Source organism: Grammomys surdaster, unplaced genomic scaffold, assembly GCF_004785775.1.
Source record: "Grammomys surdaster isolate TR1022 unplaced genomic scaffold, NIH_TR_1.0 126063, whole genome shotgun sequence".
NCBI classification, from domain to species: Eukaryota; Metazoa; Chordata; class Mammalia; order Rodentia; family Muridae; genus Grammomys; species Grammomys surdaster.
The window spans coordinates 1,329,513-1,352,958 of NW_021620873.1; the positions used below are offsets into that span (position 1 = coordinate 1,329,513).

The 23,446-nt window shown below is 45.7% G+C and overlaps 1 long non-coding RNA gene across 2 annotated transcripts in view; it reads left to right on the forward strand.

Annotated features, from left to right (window-relative positions):
* The first annotated feature begins 12,983 nt into the window (after positions 1-12,983).
* LOC114610891 overlaps positions 12,984-23,446 on the forward strand; it is a 14,396-nt gene continuing 3,933 nt past the window's right edge. The window contains exons 1-2 of one of the 2 annotated variants that reach the window (XR_003709746.1): positions 12,984-13,149; positions 14,388-14,556. This is a non-coding gene — a long non-coding RNA (uncharacterized LOC114610891). Of the gene's footprint in view, positions 13,150-14,387; positions 14,709-23,446 lie in introns of those variants that run through there. The other variant, XR_003709747.1, reaches the window with a different exon arrangement.

Consider the following 23,446-nt stretch of genomic DNA (forward strand, 5'->3'; position numbering starts at 1 on the left):
ATGAGTCTCTCCACCCCTTCTCCTCCCCTCCCCCAATACGGGCCTCCCTTCCCGGAAAACACCCTTGGAAAAGCAGTTGATTGACAATGACCTGGGTAGGAAAAGAAAGCTACCACCTAAAGCTCCTCAGGTGGGGAGTCTGTGAAAAGGGGGTAGGAAGTTGGAAGGAAGGGCCTCGAAGATCAACTGGAGATAAACGGAAGCTAGCTTGGGGCTTTGTTCCCCCACACACACCCTAACCCCCCACCCCACCCCCACCATCCACGCTTCTCAGTTCAGATTGAGCCTAACAAACGGTTGTTAGGGCAAGGGGAGGCAACAGCATTTTAAAATTATATATTTGTTTTTTAAAAGTGTTCAAGCAGAAAGTCCGAAGTGATTTGCAGTTAACGTGGACTTCTAGCAGTAGGTTGTTTGCGTATTGTTTTTGGCATGTAGCGAATGTCAAGAAAGAGATGTATAAAAGAAAAAAAAAAGGAAAAGATCTCCCACTCTGTTAAAACTTAGCAGTTCTGTTAGAAAAACACAGCCATGGGTTCTTTGCTGGGAGTTACACACTCCACCCCAAATGAAACAAACCTCAGAGAGGGTAACAAAGTGGGAAAGGAACGGAAAGTGAATTCAAAGGGTCCCTCGGTAAGGCAGCAATCTGAGATGCACAGAGTCGTGGAAAAGGATAAGACAGGAATTAGGTCATCTGGTCCAGACCCCAGGAAATATGTTTAGATCAAAGACTGCACTGTTAGAATAAACAAAACAGGACCCACCGGGCCCTCCCAGTAGTTTCATCTCGGTGCTAAGAGCTGCCAATCTAACCAGCTCTATTTGATGAAAGCGGTAAAAATTACAACTGTAAAAATGGCTAAGTAGAAAAAATGTCCTCTCCACTGTACTAGGAAGGTAAAGGTTTAGATTTGAGCTAAAGAGTAACAACACAGAGGCCCAGAGCAACACAAACTTCCTGGAATTTTAGCCCTAAGTAAATTATCTTATCCCAACCCATTGTCTCTTCCTTGCTGGCCTCCCATCCTGTGCAATCGAGAATATCAGATAATTTACATTTTAAAATTTGTTAAGTTTTAACTGCAGCCTAAAAACACTGCATGAGGCCTTCGGGTTCGCTCGTTCACTCATGTTACATCCCTTAAGGATGTGTCTCTTTTTGTCTCCCTGGGTAGCTCTGCTCTCCCTGTGGCTTGCTTCCCTAAGTGGTTGTTGGGTGTGGATGCGCCTTTAAACTTAGTCTTACCGTTTGGTCCTTTTCCATTGAAAGATGAGACTACAGAGGCTGAGAGCCTATGTCCATAAACCTAGTGTTGGATCCACACAAATCAGCAGTGGGTGATATTTTAACAGCTAAGCCCAAGTCTGTGTAAGGCTTTCTTTCACCGCAGTGTGATGGTCTTTAAACCAACTGCCAAGGAACGTGGAGTAGATAGAAACATCCAGAAAAGGAACAGGAAATCCCAGAGAAGGAAAATTCACCCCAGCTAAATCCAGGGCCCTGGATCCTGACTGAGTCTGGTTTCCTCTCAACTGTTTAAACATATGATTTGGCATTTCCCGGCTTTCTGCATCCATCTGAACTCAAGTTGAATGAAGACTCATGGATGGTGTGTAGGCTTGGCTGGGTCTTGTGTGAATCAGAACAGCGAGACACTGAGTATGAAGGGCATTTATAAACACCCCCAAGAACAGGCACTCTTCTGTACGGGGGCCTCCACTTTCCTCAGGATCAGACATTTATTTAGGTTTGTTTGCGTGTTTGTTTTCTTTTTGTTGTTGTTATTTTTGGTGTGTGTGTGTGTGTGTGTGTGTGTGTGTGTGTGTGGTATCTGTCTGTCTGTCTGTGTGTCTTTCTGTGTGTGTAGGGCTTTGAAAATGCACAAATCACAAAGTTGGAAGCTCCATATAAGTCTCCCCTTCTCTGTTTTACACAGAGACTCACCTAGTCTCATGAGGCTAAATCCTGACACAGCATAGTCTGCCAGGATATGGGTGAGGGACAGAAGTCACAGCTTATAATCATGACTCCCTTTGATAGGAGACTTAAATGCCCCCTGGAATTATGGGTGAGATTAACTGTAGCCACCTAATTCCTTATCCTAATTCCTGATGCTCACAAAAGGAGAAGGAAGGCTGATTTGTTGAGCCTGTAAGTCTGCTGCCATATCCCAAACTTTGGTCATTTCTAAGTGCCTCATATTGTATATAGTCACAAAAAGTCCATTTAACAGATAACAAAACTGAGATCCAAAACAGCAGCAACTTGGAGCTGGAGAGAAGGCTCAGAGGTAAAGAGCACTGGCTACCCTTCCAGAGGACCTGGGTTCAATTCCTAGACCTAGCCCGCACATGGCCGCATACTCCAATTCTAGGGAATCCAACATACCTGCAGGCAGAAAAAGAAGAAGAGAAAAGAAAAGAAGAGAAAAGAAAAGAAAAAAGTTAAATAAAGGAAAAACTGGTGGGGGTAAGGCATCAACTGGAACACCAAGAGAAATGGAGCTGCCCTTACTCTAAGACTCTACCTGAGCATCCTTAGTCTGATCGGTGCCATGGTTCCCCCATCTTGCACTGTACAAGGTCAGACAGTCATCATCAACCCATTGCTTCTGTTCAGACTCTGGCCACTGTCACAATCTTCTGCTACTGGAGCGTCTCCAGTTACTCAGTAATTTAGGTGAGTCCCCTTTTAAAGCTTTGGTGGATTTATTTCCAGAGGAATGGGAACATGAATTCAGTTCTCCCCAGTGGCCTTGGAATCCTGCACAGGAGAAACCTCTCAGGTTTTGAAGCCAGTAACACACCCTAAATCAAGTAGCCTGGCTCACTCAGCTGCATCCTCTATTTTCTTCTATGCAGCAGCAGCTTGCTGTAAACATGGGTGAAGTCTGTGGGACTTGGAAGGCTTTACTGGGGCTGCGTCCGTACTTCTTTACCAGGCACCACAGCTATCAGGCTTTCTCAGCCTGGAATGAGACTCCAAGCACCAGGACATCAGTGCCAAAGGCCTTCACACCAGCATTCTGCCCGGATCTGACACTGCTTCCTGGAGCTTTGGTCCCATCTGTGACACTACACATGCATGTGTGTCCCAGGTCACACATCTGTAAGTGTGGTGGCTACTATGAAAAGGTTCAAGGACCAAGCATGATGGTGTGTGCCCCGTAATTCTAACACTCAGAAAGCAGAGACAGGAGCATCATTGTAAGTTCCAGACCAGCTACAGAGTGAGACCCTGTTTTCAAAAACAGCTTTAAAGCATCAGGGCATAGTGAGGTGCCCCTACAATCCCAGAACTTGAGAAAACAAGACAGGAGAATCACTAGTTACGAGCCACCCCTGAGTTATACAGGGAGACCCTGTTGGGAGGAAAAACCAAAATAAAGGTGGGAAAGTCATCAACAAAGCCCCACCCCGCCGGGCGGTGGTGGTGCACGCCTTTAATCCCAGCACTTGGGAGGCAGAGGCAGGTGGATTTCTGAGTTCGAGGCCAGCCTGGTCTACAGAGTGAGTTCCAGGACAGCCAGGGCTACACAGAGAAACCCTGTCTCGAAAAAACAAAAACAAAAAGCAAAAAACAAAACACAAAAAACAAACAAACAAAAAAACAAAGCCCCACCCCCTAAAAAAAGGGCATTCTGTCCAATGTTTAGCTGACACATTAGAATAAGGGGCGGGGAGTCAGAAGAATAAGGGGCGGGGAGTCAGAACCCTGATTGGGAGAGCAACGACCCAGGCACAGGTAGATATTCTCTTGTGGTCACTCATTCATTAGGCAGAATTTTCTAGCCTCTGCTTCTGTCCAGGAGAAGGAGACCATCAACTGGCCCCTCAATGCTGCCCTGTGTGTGTTCTCCTTGCCCAGGCTGCTCCCACTTGGAGGGTTTTAATAGCATTCTGTTGTCAAGAGGATTTCTCCTTAAACATGCGACAGTGCAAAAGAGGAAACAAAAACTGAGTGAGAGACCTTTAATTACACAGCGAGGCACACTGTCCCTTTAAGACCCCTCCCCCCATTGGTAATTGGGCCCAGCTCTTGGGTAACTAAGATAACATCCCTTCCAAGTCCTGCCATTTCTAAGCATCCTTAGTCACTGTACTTAGTGTGGGGTTTACCAAAGCTTAATAGCAGAAAGTCCTCAGAAGGCATCCTGGGAAGAGTCCTTAGGAACAACTCCTGGGAGGGGAGAGGGGGCTGGGCTACTGACTCAGTTGTAGAGCAATGACCTAGCTTGCACTGGAATCCTGGGTTTAGATCCCCAGTTTGGCAAAAAGAAAGGCAGAAGAAATCAGTGCTCAAAAGGAAGGTTGTCTGAGGACTCCTAGGGATATGATTCTAACACAGCGTCACTGTCACTCAAATTGCTTTTGCTCCACCCCCTTTTTCTGAAATAAGCTCTTTGCTGTGTAGCCCAGGCTAGTATCAAACTAATATTTGTGCATTGGCCTCCTGGATGGTAGCTAGGTCCTCAGGCATGCACTACCGAATCCATCCACTTGCTTCATCTCCAGAAGTAGAAATTTGTCTGACTGAATAGGACTTTGTCCAGAGCCTGGATGTTTCAGATTTAACCCTTCCAATCTGGGAACAGAAGTGGCACACCCAGGTTAGCTTGAAGACTCAGGGTCAGAATACAGAATCTGAAACCTGGATTCTCAGGACGTTCCCCTTCATAAAGGAGTTACCATGGTAGTCAGTACATCCTTCCTTCCTCTCTGCCACCCTTCCCTTTACCACGCTGCTTGCCCACGCATCTCTAGGTTTCATCAGGAAACTCACTTTGGCAAGGAGAGAAGGTAGATGCTGTGGTACACTGGATCCAAGCCTGGGCCTCGGGACACTACATGTTTCTATATATGATCTTGCACCTTAGCTGTCACTGTGCCAGCTGGCCTCAGAAAGAAGAAAAAAGTTCCTTAGGGGGAGAGCCTTCCTTAGCCAAGCCCACCCTGGAACAGCCAAGCACACCCCAGCCACAGGCACCTGAGAGAGACACACAGCCTACCCACAGCCTTTGGCAGCAATGGTGGTTGTTTTATGCCGTTGGTTTTGGAAGTGATTTCTCAGCATCGTTGACAATAAGTCACCTTGGCTCTGTCTGATGTGTTTAGTAATACAAAGTGTCACCCACAGCTGTAGATGCTTTACTAGAATTAACTCTTTTAACCTCTGCAATACCCACGTGGTGAGTAGAGTGGGAGAGACCATTTGGGGCAGTACAGAGAATAAGGCAAAGGGAAGCTATGTTAAATGCCTAAGGACACATATTCAGTAAGCAACAAGAATATGAACCCAGAGTGCCTGGCTCCAGAGCCCACATGCTGTGTTCTTAGTGACTGAAATGTTCTCCCTCTGTCACAGCTTCCTTAAGAACCTGCTACCTGTCCCTCCTTGCCCAGATCTCAGGCTCAGAGTTACACTCCTTGTCTGCCGCTCTCTTTTCCGACTTGCCCATGAGTCTCCAGGGAGTGTTCATAGAGCCTCTGAGACCCACAGGGAAGGGAGCTGTTCTCTAAATACCTGCCTGCGAAAGAAACTTTGTATTTAAGCATGACTCATGTTGGAGACAGAAAGAGAAGCGATTCAGGAGGGGGCCGGGCTGGAAGCTTGAAATCTCAGAAGGCTGGAGGCTAAGGAAGTTGGATCCTGGGTTCCAGGCCAGCTAGGACTACTTAAGCAGACCTGGTTTCCCCCTAATTCTGGCATCTTCCATCAGAGTACAGGGATGCTTTTCACACATGAGAATTATTACCTACTCACAAAAGCCTTACTAAGACCTAGAGACAAATTCCATAGGAAGGGGGAACATTTGCAGGCATGAGCAGCTGCTATCTCTTCTCTGTGTAAAAACCATCACTGCAATCCACACTCTCTCAAATTGAACCTTCCTTGGAAATTAAGAATGTACTTAGAGGAGTCATTCAGATTGAGGACATTCGGGGATTCCTGAGAGTGTGATTGAGTCCCTTGTACAGGATCACTATAGGAATGTGACAGGGCCTGAGGAGGTCAGCAGGATGGACATCTGTCTTGATTCGTTTTCTGTTGCTGCAACCGAATACCCAAAACTGTTAGCAGTTTTGGGGGTGAGAGTACGAGGTGAGCCCTTACAGTACACTGGCATTTGATCTCAGCAGAAAGACTGAGAAACAATGGGACTGCGGCTTTATCACACTCATTTAGTTTGTGGTTTCAAGAGCTGGAAGTCCAGGGCTGTGTGGCCACAGTGAGCAGGATGGCAACTATAGCTGGTGTGACAGATGTCCTCCAGAAGCCCAGTCTAGAGACAGGGACCTTATTTCCAAGGACCTGATCTCTTCAAGCCTTGCCTCTCAGGAGAGCATCATCAGGGTGTTTCAGAGATGGCAAACTATATCCACCCACAGCTTGTCCACCTGAGCCTGATAGTAGACAAAATAGCAGAAGGGGTATCTTGGGGGCTTAGAAACTCAAAGTCTGAAATCTCATTGGCAAAGCTATGGGGGGAAGGGTGGACTTTTCTGCACCTGCCTCAACTTCTTCTGTTGCCTTGGTCCCTCTAGGCTTGTAGATCTGGCCTTCCAACTTCTGCCTCCATAACCTCCACACCACATAACAAGCCTTTGAATATATTCCTACTGCTTCCTCTCCTTGTGTCTGTCTGCTTCCCTTATGAGGACAACCACCATGTTGAAGTATCTAGAACTCATCGTAACTTGATTACATCTGTAAAGACCCTATTGCTAAATAAGATCCCAAATACAACTACTAGCTGTCTTCACAGTAGCTCAGGTGAGACTCTAGTTCAGTGGTTGTTCAAAGTGGATATCACAACTCTTTTGGGGGTTCAAATGACCCTTTCATAGGGGATCACCTAAGACCATCTGCATATCAAATATTTATTTATACTGCATCAATAGCAAAATTACAGTTATGAAGCAGCAATGAAAATAATTTTATGGTTGGGGGTCACCACAGCATGAGGAACTGTATTAAAGGGCCACAGCATTAGGAAGGTTGAGAAGCACTGCTCTAGGAGGACCTGAGAGAGAAAACCCAAGTGGGAGGAGAATTGGGGGTCTTCCAGGAGATTCTGCCATCTGAACAAGCAATGTGTTCAGAGTTCTGAGAGTGCCTGGGGAGGCAGCCACAGCCTGGAGACTCCAGCCGCTCCTTCTACTGAGTGTTTCACTTGGCCGGAGTAGCCTGGCTAACAAATGTGAAAGGCCTTGCCAACACTTAAAACTTGAAGGTCTTATTCCAACGTTCTAATTTCCAGGCTTTTTTTTTTTCCAACCAGTCTAGTGTTGTTTCCTTCCCACATCTCAACAGCCGTGGCTGAGCGAGCTTAATGCTTCTCACTCCGACGGGACTCCTACCGTTCCTCTCCAAGCTGTCCAAATTAACTTGCCTGACACATCAACAAAGGCCATTCGTGGCATGAAGCCCCACCTCGGGAGGAATCAGACAGGACCTTGGCTTCCTGCAGAAGGAAGTCCTCCCTGGAGATGCTCACAAGAGGGCAGGCAGGGCTCTTGAATCCAGACCTTCCATGGCAGTTATCCTGGGCTCTCAAGACTATGCCTTCTAACGCTGCTAGAGAGGATGCAGCTCACAGCAGATGAAGAAACCGAGGCAGGGGAACTGGCACTGTTCTAAGCTCTGTCTTGGAGCATCTGTGAGCGGCAGAGACTTCTTTATATTCAGGATTTAGGCTGGGGACATGGCTCAGTGGGTAAAGGCATTTGGTGTATGAGCTTGGTCACTCAAGTTCAAGCCTTAGACCCCACCACATAATGGTGGGAGGGGAGAGCAGACTTCACAGAGTTGACCTTTGACCTCACCACGGCACACATAGCCCCTTCCTCACAGAATAATATGTTTTTAAAAAGAATTATATTCAGGATCTTTCAGCCTGGGAGAACAGATAAATAAACTGTGGTAGACATATACAATAGAATATTATTTAACCATAAAGAAGGATGAAATTACGCCATTTGAAGGAGAAATATATGGAAACATACATACTCATATTAGGCAAAACAAGCCAGACTTCGTCAAATACTGCACGATCTGTCTCGAATGAGCAACATAGATTTATCCTAAAGACATGAAAGTAAAAAGGGACTAATGGAAGGAGCGAAAGCAACAAAGGAGAATAACAGACCAGGAGTATGATCAAAGTCCAGTGTTTCTATCAAGTATGGAAATGTTCTAAAGGAAGCCGCCATTATACACAAATAGCATTTGCTAATAAAAACGAATAAATCTGAGATTTCTCTCCACGAGTCTGATATTTTCAATGGGATGCTCACTAGTGCAGAAGTTATGTTTTTCTTCTGGCAAGAAACTTCTATCATCTCTGTCCTTAGAAGGCTGGCTTTGGGCCCAGTCACAACAAAAACTTAAACAGGCTAGCTTCCCGCAGAAGGGGATTAAGCAATCCAGAAAGAAATATGTTCTTCAGTGTGGGGCTCAGGCCCAGGGCCTTTCACATGCTAGGTAAATCCTGTATCAGAGACCCACATGCTGAGCCCTGCAGGGAACAAGCTGTACTCAGAATTCCCCTCCCACTCTTAACTCCCACTGTTCCTCAGTCCTCACCTCTCCCCTTGCCTGCCTTCATCAAATGACAAACCGTTAGGACTGGAGTTTGAGAGTCCTTTGTCCCCGTCAAAATCTCACCTTGGTCCCCATAAAGGTGTGGTGAGGCCTGGGGAGTTGGGAGGAGACAGTTCTAAGGCCTTTAAGAAGTGTTTGAGTGTTGGGAATTTGCCCTGGTGAGGGGATGGATTCAGTTCCCTCCAGAATGCGTTAGCTACACAAAAGCAGGTATCCTCAAAAAGTAAAATAGAATAAGAAGCTCAGCTTTCTTAGCCTTCACTTGCTTCCTGACCTCTCTTTCCCTTTCTACCACACGGCCCTCCCTCCACAGCCAGACAGCTATGAGCATCTTCCAAGCCTGTAGAGCCATTATTCAAGTTAACCCCTTTACTTGATTAAAAAAACCTAGTCTCCGAAATTCTGCTATAGCAACAGCAAACGGACTGAGACAATTAGTAAACTACTAAGCACTTTCTAACTGCCAGGCGGTTTGGCAAGCATCGGGATTGCTCCCCGGTGCTCACGGCACAATGGAGGTCACTGTGTGAGCCAGAAGACTGCAGAGAAGAATCTAGAAGGATGCAGAGGACACTGGAGTATAGCCACACCCAGGGAAGGAGTTCAAGAAAGCCTCTTCAGTCCTGGAATGGCAAATATTCAGCACCTCCCCTGCCTTGGGCACTGTCTGGGGGTGCAGGCAAACACCAGTGACATAAGCCAAGTTCGTTCTGTTGCCTACCGTCCTGCAAACTGCCCAGAGGAGTGGCCTCCAAGGCTCCAAGTTGCTTTTCTACAAGCTGCTGCTCCAACCAAGCTGAATGCTAATGATACTCACTGGTGGCTGCTATAGAGCCTTCTGCACCCAAGGCATGGAGCAGGGCTAGCCAGAGAGACAGACGCTGCACCATCAGAGGCTGCACCCTGAACTAGGATCCTTCCACAGAAAACTTCTCAGATACAGTAGAGGCAGAAAAGAAACACGGCAGCCACTGGGTCTCTGAGATCAGAAAGCCAAGTCATTCCTTTGTGCCCCGCCTTACAGAGTGACACTGAGCCGAGAAAGCCTGTGTGTCAATGGGCTTGACCATCATGAGGTACACTTGGAGATGTCCACTCTGCTTCTGTTCTGTGCCTTGTTACACTCAGATGGTGAAGATGAGACCTTTCTGTTTTCTCTCTTTCTTTCTTTAATTTAGACTTCTCTTATACAACACATCCCCACTGCAGTTTCCCCTCCCTCCACTCTTCCCAGTTGCCCCTCACCTCCCCTCTCCCCAAGGTCTACTCCCTCCCCCCCTACCTAGATCTCCCCCAGAAAAGAGCAGGCTTCCCAGGCTTCCCAGGGACATCAACCAAATAGGACATAAATAAGATACAATAATCTCATAGTAAGATACAATAAGACCAGGCACAAACCCTCTTATCAAGGCTGGGTGATGGAACCCAGTAGTGGGAAAGGGGTCCCAAGAGCAGGCAAAGAGTCAGAGACACCTACCCTCCTACTGGGTCTTTTCTAATTCTTCATCTTTCAACGACATCCTGGAAAAAGAACGTTTATTCAACAATTAGAGGTGGTTGCTAGAAATAACAGCTCACCAGCTCCAAAAGCAATGGAGTTAAAGCCACGGTCAGGAGACCCACAGAGGAGACTCAAGGTGCACGCCCCGTGGCGTTTCCTCCTGAGAACTGAAAGAAGTGAGGTCTGTGCTGAAGCCAGCCAAAGCCAGTGTAAAAGAGTGAGAAGCCAGTGATGGGGGGGAGAGGGAATTTTAAAGCTTATTTATTGATGGGGACAGGGCAAGAGAGGGTGAGCATAGGTGAGCATGTGTGTGGAAGACCAGAGGCTCTTTCCTCCCACTAAGTGTGGTCCGGGCATCAGATTTAGGTTTGGCAAAAGTCATACTATCTGCTTGAGCTCTCTCATCAGCCCACAAGATGTGTGTGTGTGTGTGTGTGTGTGTGTGTGTGTGTGTGTGTGTGTAACACTAATACAGCATAGTAGATATTTATACATACCTTTTTCTTTCTCCCTCTTTCTTCCTTAGTTTCTTTCTTCTTCATTAGTTGTAGACATGGGGATCTCACTATGTTGCTCTGGCTGTCCCAGAACCTAGTATGTAGGTCAGGCTGGCCTTGAACTCAAGATCCATCTGCCTCTGCCTTCTGAGTGCTGGGATTAAAGGCCTAAACCACCACATTCATAAATAAATACCTATTTTTAATAAGAAATTAAAAACCAAAACAGCTAAAAACAAAACAAAACAAAATAAACAAAATCCCATGTCTATTGCCTGTCCCTCCTCTCCCAGGAACCTTGGACACAATTAGACTCCAAGGTAGTGGTCCAAGGCTGTTCTTCATTCACTTCACAAAGAAGAGCTACAGACATAACCATGGCTGTACTTGTCTTCTGTACCATGTGTGGTTCCTTTATCCCAGAGAAAAATGAAGGTATAATCAGATATTTTACTGTTGAGTCATCTTTTATCACTAAAAAACACACAGTATCCACCTCCTCTAAGCTTACATATTTGGGTTGGATTTAGGTTTTTGAGACAGGGTCTCACTGTGCACCTCAGGCTGGCCTTGAACTTGAGATCTTCCTACCTCCCAAGTATGGGGAATTACAGGTATGTCTCCTTATGCCTAGCTCCTGTCCATACTGCCTTGTGACGTACAATGGACTGATTGACACCGCTTCTCATACTCTGTCAATGATCAGGGCTTGAGATGCAGCTGATGAAACACATGTCTGGCACAGAAGGTCTGAAGAAGTCTGAGATCAGCATCCCTCGAAAACTCCCTGGTACTAATGCTGGGGCTGGTCCTCGGGCTACAAGTTGCAAAAGGCTCTGGACCGGTAGAGGAGCCTGTTTCTGGACGCTCACAGGTTTAAGCTCACAAATTTTATGGTACCCAAGAATTACCTTGAAGGCTGATCCCAAGGTCCTGGCCCCAGAGTTTGACTTACCTCTACCACCTCGGTGCTTAGACCCAAGCCTGACACAAGAGACAAGAGGGTGCCTCTTGCCTTTTGCTGAGGCAACCCCCACCCCATCCCTATTGCTACAAAGTTGCAGCCTCAGGCTTTGTCAGTTTTTTTTCCCCACAGCTCTTCCATTCTTCTTGTTCTCTGGTACTAGCTCAGATATTACTTTTCTAGAGGAGCCTTGGATCACTGCCCCACCCCCAATCTAATTAAGCCACTCCCTACCAATGGCTATCTTCCTCTTTGGTTTTTGCTTCTCTGGCTCTTACCCTGGAGTTGTCTTGGCTTGACTCCTTGTGTATGCTTATTGGATCTGTTTATTGGTTTACTGTCTTCATCCTGAGAGCAGGGACTTTACCTGCTTTCCCTATCACTGAATTTTCCAACCCCTAGCACTGTGCCAGGGTTAGGGATGAGTGGGTGAAGGAGTGCTCAAACTCAGAAGCAAAGTGTAGGTAAGCAGTTCTGACTGTGGAACCTCAGCTGCAAGTGAAGCAGAGGATGTGAGTCTTTTTTTTTTTTTTTTTTTTTTTTGGTTTTTCGAGATAGGGTTTCTCTGTGTAGCCCTGGCTGTCCTGGAACTCATTCTGTAGACCAGGCTGGCCTCGAACTCAGAAATCCGCCTGCCTCTGCCTCCCAAGTGCTGGGATTAAAGGCTTGCACCACCACAGCCTGGCTGGAATGTGAGTCTTTAATGAGCAGAATGGTCACAAGAAGAGGAAAGGAGTTGCTTCCCGTGTAGAAGAAAACCAGACTTAGAACAGAGGACCACAGTGTATGCTTCCCAGCCTGGTGTAGCCTGATGCTGTGCACCACAAGATTCATGTGGCAAATCATTAGGAAAACCAAGTAAGTATGGCTTTAATTTTAATTTTTGTATTTTTCCCTATGGGGACATTTTTAGTGTTTTAAAGGTGAGCATTGCACAGAATACAAGTGGTACATGTGTTCTCATGTCCTACTGTGCGTCATAAGGTGGGCATATTCTAGAACCTAGAAAATGTCTTTTAATGGCTGCTTAAATTTTCATTACATGGCAAAAATACATTATTATTTTTTCTTTTTTTCTTCTCTCCTTTGCACAAGCCCTTCTCTCCAGTGGAACAGAAATATCTAACACACGACTTTTCCTCTTGACGACAGCAACAGTTTTCAACAACTTGACATTGGCCCCCATAAGAGGTTGTCATGACCAGAATATGGGTACAGACAGGATAGAGGCTGGATACTGCCCAGCCTCCCCAGACACAGGGCATGAAAAGAGACTGTCCAGACCAAAGTCAACAGTGCTAGGCCAGAAAGTTACTGTCCAGGACAGTGTCGGGGTTAATATTCAACAGCCACTCAAAGCTCCAATTAGCATTCTGCCATTAGCTTGCAGGACTTTGCCCTGGGATTCTGCCTCAGGATCATATCTCAGAGAACTAGAATGCCTGCCACTAGACACTGGAAAATAGACACCTTTACTTCCACAGTTCCTGTTTGGTCAGCTACCTACCCAGACTAACAATCACTGAAAATAGACTTTGTTTGTTGACAGACTAACAATCAGTGGAAGCAGAGTTGGTTGGTAGGTTGGTCGGTTGGTTGGTTGGTTGGTTGGTTAGTTGGTTGGTTGGTTGGTTAGTTGTTTTGCTATGCTAGGAACCAAGGCTAGAGCTCCAGACAAGCAGTCTACCAGGAAGCTACATCCTCAGCCTGAAGTTTTGTTTTGTTGTTGTTGTTGTTGTTTGTTTGTTTTTGGTTTTTTTGTTTTTTTGTTTTTTGTTTTTTTGTTTTCCAGAGGACCAAACCCAGGGCCTTGTACTTGCTAGACAAGCGCTATACCACCGAGCTAAATCCCCAACCCCATTGAAGTTGTATTTTTAATAATTAAGTTTCAGGAAGAAATTGCACATTTCTGGAGCTCTTCCTTCTGGACTCACGGATTCCCGTAAACACTGAGTCATGGCATGATGTCGCAAACCCTGGGACATTACCTGAACCCTGGAAACATTTTTCCCCCTAAGGCAGAGAAGGGATCTGGTCCTCACAGAACAAGAATTTCTAAATTCCAATGGAAGTTTCTCGGTTAAATCTGGGTGCTTGGAATCCTGTCTCCTCCACCCCCATCCCAAACTTTTTTTTTTTTTTAGGAGCTCAGATTTGCTCTTTGATAGCCTTTGCAGAGCCTGGAGAACTGGGAACCCCACCCTAGTAAGCAGTCACTGAAACAGACTCCTTCCCTCAGTTGAGAAATCCACATGCCTTTTAACCCCAGGGTTAGATCTTTAAGACTTTGCCTAACCTTTGCAGAGAAAAGTGGTATAGAGACAGTTGATGATAACTCCGCCCTCACCATCGAAAGCTCTAGATTCCACCCAGTCAAAGACAGAAGGGAAGTCTGTTGTCCCTTCACCTAGACTCACATTCTTTCCTAGATTGGTGGTGAATGCAGTGTAACTAGGAATATTTGAAATTGTATTTCCCGATATCGAACATATTAAACCTACCGCTTTCCCAAGGAGATGCCAGGTCAGGGTGTCAGACTCAAGAAAAAGAGAAATAGAGCTCTGGGCTTAAACAGTCCAGGTGCATTCTTTACTTTCACAACTGAGGAGGCAAGCAAGCTTTGGTCAGAGCACTCACCCTGAGGTGTGTATGTGGGTGCCTCTGAACTGAAATCTTACTGCCAGCTTTGCCCCCACCCCCATTCCCTCCCTCCACTCACTTTACCTGGCTCCTCTCCAGAGCCTCAAACCTGAGTGAAGCAGTCAGGAGACTGTTTTATGTGCTGAAGACATCCTCCTCTGCCATATCTCTCCCCAGGAGACAGAAGGCCGATCTGAGATCCAACAAGTTACATCAGCTAATGATACACGCCTCCGAGAAGAAGTGGGGAGAGAGGAGGATGGAGAGCCAGGAAGGCAGAGCTGTGGGACTAGAGGACAACTACAATAAGCAACTATGGCCTGAGCAAGAATATGTTGGCAATGAAGTAAGTGCAGAAGCTGCAGAGACGGATGAGAAGTTAACTCTCCTCTAGGTGAAAGCTGCTTTTTTTCTTCCGCTCTCAGTCACAACTTTTGATACCCAAATACATTTTTCTTTTCAATTTTCTATTAAAATACTAGACATTTCCAAGATCCACAGGGTTGCAGAAAGACAAGTCCTTCTCTTATTGGCAATTCACACACACACACACACACACACACACACGTCTGCAAACACAGATGCTCCCGGTACAAAGTACAGTAGTGGAATCTGGGCCCTCCCGACATGTGTGCACACACACACACACTCACTGACTGGAGGATATTATGAACTTAGGAAGGAGGTAAATGAGATTTGCTCACATTCAGCTGATGTTCATATGGAGCAGATGGCAAGAAGGGAGACTGAGGCAATAAAATCCAAAATGGAGACAAGCATACTTCCCAGCACAGAACACTGACTCCAACTCCTTAAGTCCTGACTTATTAATGAAGTCAATATCATTGTTAATTCAACAAATGCTTAAAGCATAAATCTGTCCCTCAGAAACCATGGCAACACTTGAAGATGATATTACCATTACCCTCAAGAATTAGAAATCTAAACAAGGTATATGACAAAGTATCAAACACCCTGCTGTAAGTCACCAGCCCAATGTTCCAACTCTGAGTCAGAACTTTGGAAGTGGCTCCAAAGATTTCTTTCAAGTAATTTCGGTGTTGTTGAGTCTCTCAGGATTCTGGTCAGCCCAGGTGAACACTTTTCTTACCTTTAGATGACAAGATGTATGAATTTGGAATCTTGGAAACGAAGAGCGCTTCCTGTGGTGGTTCAAATAGGTTTGGCCCCCATAGACTCGCGTGTTTAAATGCTTGGCCATAGAGAATGGCACTGTTAGGAGGCGTGGTTTTATTGTCATAGGCGTGACCCTGTTGGAGAAAGGCGTGTCACTGTGTGGGCAAGGTTGTGAGGTCTCCTAAGCACAAGCTATGGCCCAGTGAAATAGTTTCCTCCTAGCTGCCTGCTGAAGAGAGTCCCTTCTTCTGCCTACTCAAGATCTAGAACTCTCAGCTTCTGCAGTACCATGTCTGCCTTCATGCGGCCATGTTGTCCACCATGATAATGGACTGAACCTCTGAAACTGTATGTAAGTCAGCCCTAATGAAATGTTTTCCTTTATAAGAGTTGCTTTGGTCATGATGTCTCTTCGGGGCAATGAAACCCTGACTAAGACATTTCCCTAACAACAGAGCTGATGGGAATTATATTCTGAGAACTTTTTTTTTTTTTCCTTTTTCTCCCCTCCCCTTCTCCCTCTTGCTCCAGCCCAAAGGTTTTTTATTTAGATCTCATTACGGATGGTTGTGAGCCACCATGTGGTTGCTGGGATTTGAACTCATGACCTCCGGAAAAGCAGTTGGTGCTCTTAATCGCTGAGCCATCTCACCAGCCCGATATTCTGAGACTTTGCTCATACAGAAATTTTGCCTGCCGCTGAAGAGATGTGAGAAAGAGCAGGCATTCTAATCAATGCCACAGCCTGAAGATTTTGCCTTTCTGTATTCTTCCTGATCTGGCACAGTCACTCATACTCAGTGCTTAGGCCTAGGCTAAACTCAAGCCAAACACGAGCATGGCTTGTATTGGGCCTGTACGCCCAAAGCCATCCCCTGATTTAGGCAGAACAGACAGGAGCTTCCACTGAGATGAACCGTGTCAAGTCTCTAGCTGAAGCCCTGCCACACAACAGAGCCCGAGAAACCTAGACTGCCACCCTCATTACCGTGACCATAGTTAATCCATTAGTTTGTATCTTAATTTAAAGAAATCCCATTTTACGGAAATCGCTTCAGAAACTGATAAATTCTCACCAACAGTCTTCATCTTAGAAAACTATCGGCTGAGGCTATTAATTTTCCATATACTCTGACCTCCAGAAAACTTTACACAAATGGAATGTTGTTATTATTATTATTATTATTATTATTTAGTAAGACATATTTACTCTCAATTAGACTATGAATTTGAATATAACCTGGGAAATGGGAACTGAACTTTCACGTGCACAGTCTACACAGCAGAGATAATCAAGGATGGCCACAAGGCCTAAGGATCTAGATATTATTAGCTGTGTTTTATGACGGAAGATGTCCTTGATCACACTGTTTATATTTGCCTATGTTTCCAGACTTTATGGACGCCCTGGAGGCAATAAATATAGTAAACAGGAATAAATTGCTTGCCATTTTGGAGGAATTCCTAATGTTTTGCATGCTTGGTTTAAAGAAAACTCATATATTTTATGATGGAATTTCTGCATTTATAAACAAAACCCCAAAAAATTTACAGAGAAAGAAATCATTTTGACTTTCTTACTCAATATTGGTTCTATAAACCAGATTATGGCAGATGCTAACCCACAGGATGATTGAGTTATTTTGTTTAAGTTAGTTTAATATGTTAGGTCTGGCAAGTTTTTTTTTTCTTTTTCTTTTCACTGAAACTTTTTCCTGTGAAGTTTCAAAATTAAATCATTGGGGCTAATTTTTCCTAGGCATTTTTGCACTACCATGTGGGGAGTTTTACACCAGGAATTTTTTTCTTCCTGTTTCGTTCCTTAGGTGCACGCCTGACATGAAAACAATTTTAAAAAATCATTTAAAGAACATCTGAAAACACACACACACACACACACACACACATTTGTTTTCTTGTTTTCCTCTCAAAACAACCAGAGCATTTTATGTAGATTTTTTTTAGCTCATATGGAAATATCAGACTATTATTTCGTGTTCTGTGCCCAAAATAAACCAGTTTTGGGGTTCTGAGGCAACTCAGTCATGAGCCAGGTGGCCATTGCTTGGTCAGTGGGTGGCTAACACTGGCCTCAGTTAGCTAACTGGGTCAATTGGTATTGTGTGGTAGGCAAGACAGCCCCTCTCCAAGTGAAGACATGGTGGTCATGCTGTCCTGGATGATCAAGGTTCGTTCTCAGCCGAGGAGAGCAGAAACTGGGATCATTCCAAAGCCTGTCTACAGAAGCAGGAAAGATGGCAGGGGTGATCAATTCTGGGATAAGCAGTGGGGGAGGGGCACGGGACAGCAGGCAGTGGGGGAAGGGGCATGAGACAGCAAGCCGCAGGGGGAGGAGGCAGAAAGAAAGGAAAAGGTGGTGGGGAAAAGAAGAATAAGGGGAGGGGTGGGGAGATGTAGCTCTGGATAAGGAGTCCACGCTAACTCCTACGTGATTCTGGGCTAGCTGTGGACAGCTACTCCTCCAACCGTGCAGCAGCGGGGAAAGTCAGCCCCAAGCAAGCTAGGCACTAAGAGTCATGTTAGAATGACATTCTAAAGGCAGAATCAGGGAGAGAGTGTGCACAACTGTCTCTGGCTCAAGGGCCCAGGGCTGGGGCCACAGCTCTACATCGGGGAAATGGTTGTAGGTGATTAGATACAGAAGCCAGAATAAAAAAAGCTTCCCACCCACGAGAGCAAGAGAAGCACAGAGTCTCAGCATCCAGCCCCTTCTTCTCTGGAGGGAATGCCAAAGCCACTGGGGCTGAAACAGTAACCATGATATTCTGAGCTATGGAAAAGAAGGAGTGGAGAAAATCCCTAGCCTAGATTCTCTCTCAACACCTTTGTCATTTAAAGTTGAGTTTCTGTTGGAGGGGGCTGCCCTGTGCATGACTCTTCAACCCGATAGAAACCAATTGTTCTCTTTGTCCCAGGGGATGCCAGTCAATATCTCCAAACATAACCAAGTCCTTTGGAGAGGCAAGGGACCTCTGTATAGAACCTTCCAGCTGTACTTTGCTGTGTTTGCTGAGGCACAAGTCTGGCTCAGAACTTGGACTGGCTGTGTGTGTACACCTGTGTATGGATAAGGGTTTGCTTCTGTATGTATGTTCACGTGTGTGTGTGTGTGTGTGTGTGAGAGAGAGTGTGTGTGTGCGCCCGCCCACACAAATGTGCTGTGTCATAAAGTGATCAGTATCCCCAAACTCCACAGTTCTTCCTGCTGCAACAGTCAGTCCAAATGCAGGGCAAAGGCCACAGGTGGAGAGCCAGGGGTAGACAAAGAGTTCCCCCATCCTATAGCCTCAGAGAACCCCTGGGGCTGACAGGCCAACTCTGCAAAGCTGAACACTTCCTGTTCTTCCCAGGGCACTGATTGGTCTCTGGGTGTCCCTGCCAGCTCTGGGGCCACACAAATAAGAATGCCAGTTAGACGGAGTGGCCACGTTTAGGAATGGGGGCAGTTTGGAGATGTTTGTATATAGAACATTTTCATTGCTGTGACCTTTGGCTGTCGATTGAGTGAGATTCCTACAGGAGGTGTGAGGTTCCAGCTTCCAGACCTCCATAGCAGGAGCCCTCCCCAAGATTCCCCCCACCCTTTTTAAGTTTGGGAAAGCCAAATAGTTTTTCTTTCAGAGAACCTCCTCCCCAACTTGCGTAAGCTTTAGGTCCCATAAATTGTCAAACCATGTTACCCTCCATGATTTCCAGTTACCTATATACCACATTGCAGAATCCGATCCTAGTTTGGGAGAAGACGTAAGGAGAATACATTGTTTCAATTCACCAGTATCTATTTGCAAAAGAAAAGCAAAGAGGAAAAGAAAAATGGAGGCCACCCCTTTTACTTGGTGAGTGTCAGGTGCTGGGGCTACTGGAAATGTCACGCCCTCTAGGGTAGAGGAAGCCTAGCCAGCAAGAGTTTTTGACCAGAAGTTTGGGCAGGAGGGAAGCCGTAGCCTCTGCTGGGAGGGGCTGAGCAGCTGGCTAGAGTACCCAGAAGCTGGCGGCGGAGTTGCTCTGGATAGAAGCGGCAGCCTCCAGCTCCGGGCCTGCCCCGGGCTTTCCCCCAGCCATTGTGAGCCAGTATTGATCAAGTCAGGAAGCAATAGAGCTTCGCAGCTGAAGCCTAGGGTGGGCAGCATTGATCTGACCCCCTCCCTCGGTTATTACAGGATGCGCCGGCCTGGGGAGTAACAGGGAGAGTTTGTTTAACGAGGGTTCAGGGTGCTCTTCGCTAGCTGGTTAACTTTAAGTATTGGAATGGAATTGATGCGCACATAATAATATTATGATTCATACAAACCACTTCTCAGGCAACTCAATATATTTCATTACCTCCTTTCTAGCAAATGTATTGATTTCTGTTTTGCGGTTTTATAACACAATTTCAAGGCTGTTGTGGGCTTAATGAGCCGTGTTCTTATGATGTTTAAAAAGATTTGAAGCTATTGTTGAAATAAATATTATGGATTCCCCCCTCCCGAGGCCCCTTCACTCAGTCTGCCACTCCTCCCGGCTCGTCCCCTCCCTCGCGGGCGGAGCTGCGAGCAGAAAGCTGGGGGCTGCAGCTCCGCCGCCCTTTGTGCCCAGATCAAAGGACCGGAACGCCACAAAGGCGGCCCCACTCGGCCGCGGCCACACACAGCCGCACCTGCAGTGCGGCCAAATGTCATTGTCGCTTCTGCGGGGCGAGCGCGGACGCACCTCCGAGGCGGCAGATGACTAATAACGCTTGATGAGAATTGATGGGAAGAGGCGCGCGGTGCCCAGGGCTTTGTATTAGCTGCCCCGACTTCCCCAGCCTCGGCCGACCGGCTGCACCTGTGGACCCCCTTCCTCTCGGCCTTTATGGAAGTTGACAGATTTTATTAACTTTAAGGAAGAACTTTCCAGCGTGCAGAGGGCCGCAGTTTATTTTGTATTCATGCGAAACGGAAACTGAAAAAGCCCTGTTTACATATTTACCGGCCCCAGTGACCTCCCACTGGGACTCCATAAGTCACGCTCCAGATTAACTTTGTCATAGAATTGGCTTGGGAGCCGAGGGAGTTGGGACTTCAGGGGGGAACTTGCATGTGTGAGACATATTTTATCAACGAGAGAAAGCTATATTCAATTATCTAATATCGCTGAGGAACCCCCAAAGACTTTCTGAATAGTACCAAAATTGGAAAATTTTTTGTTTTCCGCAGCAGGTGCTGACTGGGAGGAGCATTTGCAAGCAAGCTGGGTAGATTTGCCCTCGGCTAGGTTACCCCATCGTTTCGATTAAGTAAAAACAAAGGGAAGCTGAGGAACAACCCAACTTTAAACTTTCGCCCCCTTTGAGGCTTGGAAGTATGGGACGGGCGGGAGTCTGTGTGTGTGTGTGTGTGTGTGTGTGTGTGTGTGTGTGTGTGTTATGCACACATTTTAGAGGCTAAACTGCAACACATTTTGGGGGGAAAGAAGATATGACTCATTCAGTAAAGTGATATTAGTGGAGATATACTGTCATACAACCCAACACAGTAACTTCCAACATCCCATTCTCAGAAAAAAAATACCAAGACTTTGCTTATAGCCTTTTTAGGTGCATTACTTTTTATTGGCTTATATTAATTATAAGGCTGGGTTTCATTGTGACATTTCACACACATGCCAGGTACTTTGCTTCCATCCCACGGTGGTCCTCTTACTCTTCCCAAACAACCCTCTTCCTACTTAATGTCTTTTTAAAAATCTACTTTCTGAATATGAGAGAAAGTAGATAATACTAGCCCATGAGTCTGGCTTTCTTCCCTTAACACAGAGACCTCCAGGTCCATCCACTTTCTTGCGGAAGACATAGTTTTGTTCTTTATGACTGGGGAAAAAAATCCAATGTATTCATCACATTTTTCTTTGTCCCTTCATCTGTTGATGGTACCTAGGCTGATTCCATATCTTGAGAATAAAATAGCTCCATACAAGGATGTACACGTATCTTAATGGAACCGTGACAGATTCCTCCAGGTATGTCTCTGGGTGTGGGCCAGTTGAGTCATCCTTTTACGTGTTTTAAGGAGCCTTTGTACTGATTTCCACAGTGGCTGTACCAATTCAAAATGGCACCAGTAGTGTACAAGGCTCTCCTCCCCTATTTACCCCTCAAAAGCATTTGCTATTTTTTTTTTAATGTGGACAGAGGTGAGATAGCAATTCACAGTGGTTTTCATTTAATTTTGCTTATATTCATAGTTGTCCCTTCCCCTTGGGATATTTCTAGGTTTTGTGACTCACAACAAATGGGAGTCTACCGCTATGAACATTCCTGTGATATTAACTGTCAGGTGATGAGAACACAGCTCAGAGTCAGCCGGTGTGCTGTGTATTCACTCAACGGCATTAAGCTTTCCGGAGCTTCCTTTTGTGTGGCAGACAAACTTCAAATGAACTGAGGATCATTTTCCCAAGAAACCTTTAAGTTGAGCGATAATGGAAAGTAGTTAGTAGAATATTACACTTTTCATTCGGCAAACAGATGGGATGCCTGCTTTTAGATTTAATCGAGGGTCTGGCAGACAGGTAGGGGTGCCATGTCTTTTAGTTGAAGTCTCTTTCTTTTCAGGAAAGAATGAAACTGCTTAATATTCAGTGCATCCAGCACCCCACCCCCACCACCAACTCCCCAGCACCTCGGCACTGGTAATGCCTAACTTTCATTTCTCAGTCCTGATGACATTACAAAGTACAAAGGTCATCTAACAGCAAGCGAATCCATTTTTAGCAAATCTATTACACTCTTCTTGTCTTACAAAAAAAAATACTGTGTGTGTGTGTGTGTGTTTGAAAAATAAAACACAGGCTTCTTAAAACACAAAACATATCACCCAATCTCCATTTACACAGACACAGACATAAATAAATGATTTAACAATCTGGGAGTCACGAGTCTCTGACCTCATGCTTTCTCAACTTCTTTGAAAAGATTTTGATATCAATTGTTACTCTTTTTTCCCCAGAAGCATAATACACAGTAACCTTAGCACACACAATCATAATACACGGTAACCTTAGCACGCACAATCTGTTTCAAACAGAAGGATACAGACAAGGGCCGTCAATGGTAGATTTTAATGTCCTAGCCAGGCTTATGTTACCTTGCTAGAAATGAAATCTGTCCCCCTCCTCCTCCAAGCTCAAATCCCTGGACACCCCCATCAGAGATCATTTGTTATGCAAAATTCTGCGAGGCGACCAAAATTAATTCACAGTGCTCTTTCCGCCCAGAGCCCCAGTTCCTAATAATGGGCTTTCTCAACAGGTGTTCATTGTACCAGCCTGACTTCAAATTGCCTGACTAAAGGTTTTATTCTTTAGTCATTTCTTTTTTAATCTTGACCTTGTAATTTACTAATCGGCAGCAGCTGCCAAGGAGGGTCCAGCTGTTTACAGGAGGGGACACGTACCACCAAGGTGGCTCAGGCAGAGAAGGAAGCCCCAGTCACTGCAGACAGGAAAGAAGGAGACATTGACATTTTCCATTTGGTGACAAGGACAAAACTCAGGCCCAGACTGTTCTACAAAGTTCCTTCTTGAGCAGTTAGTCTAATAGGTGGTAAGCTACAACCGCTTCTCTTCGGGATGACTTGGGCTACCCTTAGGTTAGGTGTAAATGAATGGGTAAGGAATTTTAACAAAGCAAAAACACCACCAGAAAAATGCTGGATCAAAGAAAGGACTCTTTAAATGACTTATTTTTATTTTATGTACATTGGTCTTTTGCCTGTATGTCAGGTCCTGGAATCAGAGCTACAAACAGTTGTGTGCTGCTGTGTGGGTGCTGGGACTTGAACCCAGGTCCTCTAGAGGGGCAGCCTGTGCTTTTAACCGCAGAGCCTTCTCTCAGCCCCTAGGAAAGACTTTTTTATTTGTTTTTTATTTTTTTAAAGATTTATTTATTTATTATATATGAATATACTGTAGCTGACTTCAGACACACCAGAAGAGGGCATCAGATCTCATTACAGATAGTTGTGAGCCACCATGTGGTTGCTGGGATTTGAACTCAGGACCTCTGGAAGTGCAGTCAGTGCTCTTAACCACTGAGCCATCTCTCCAGCCCCCCG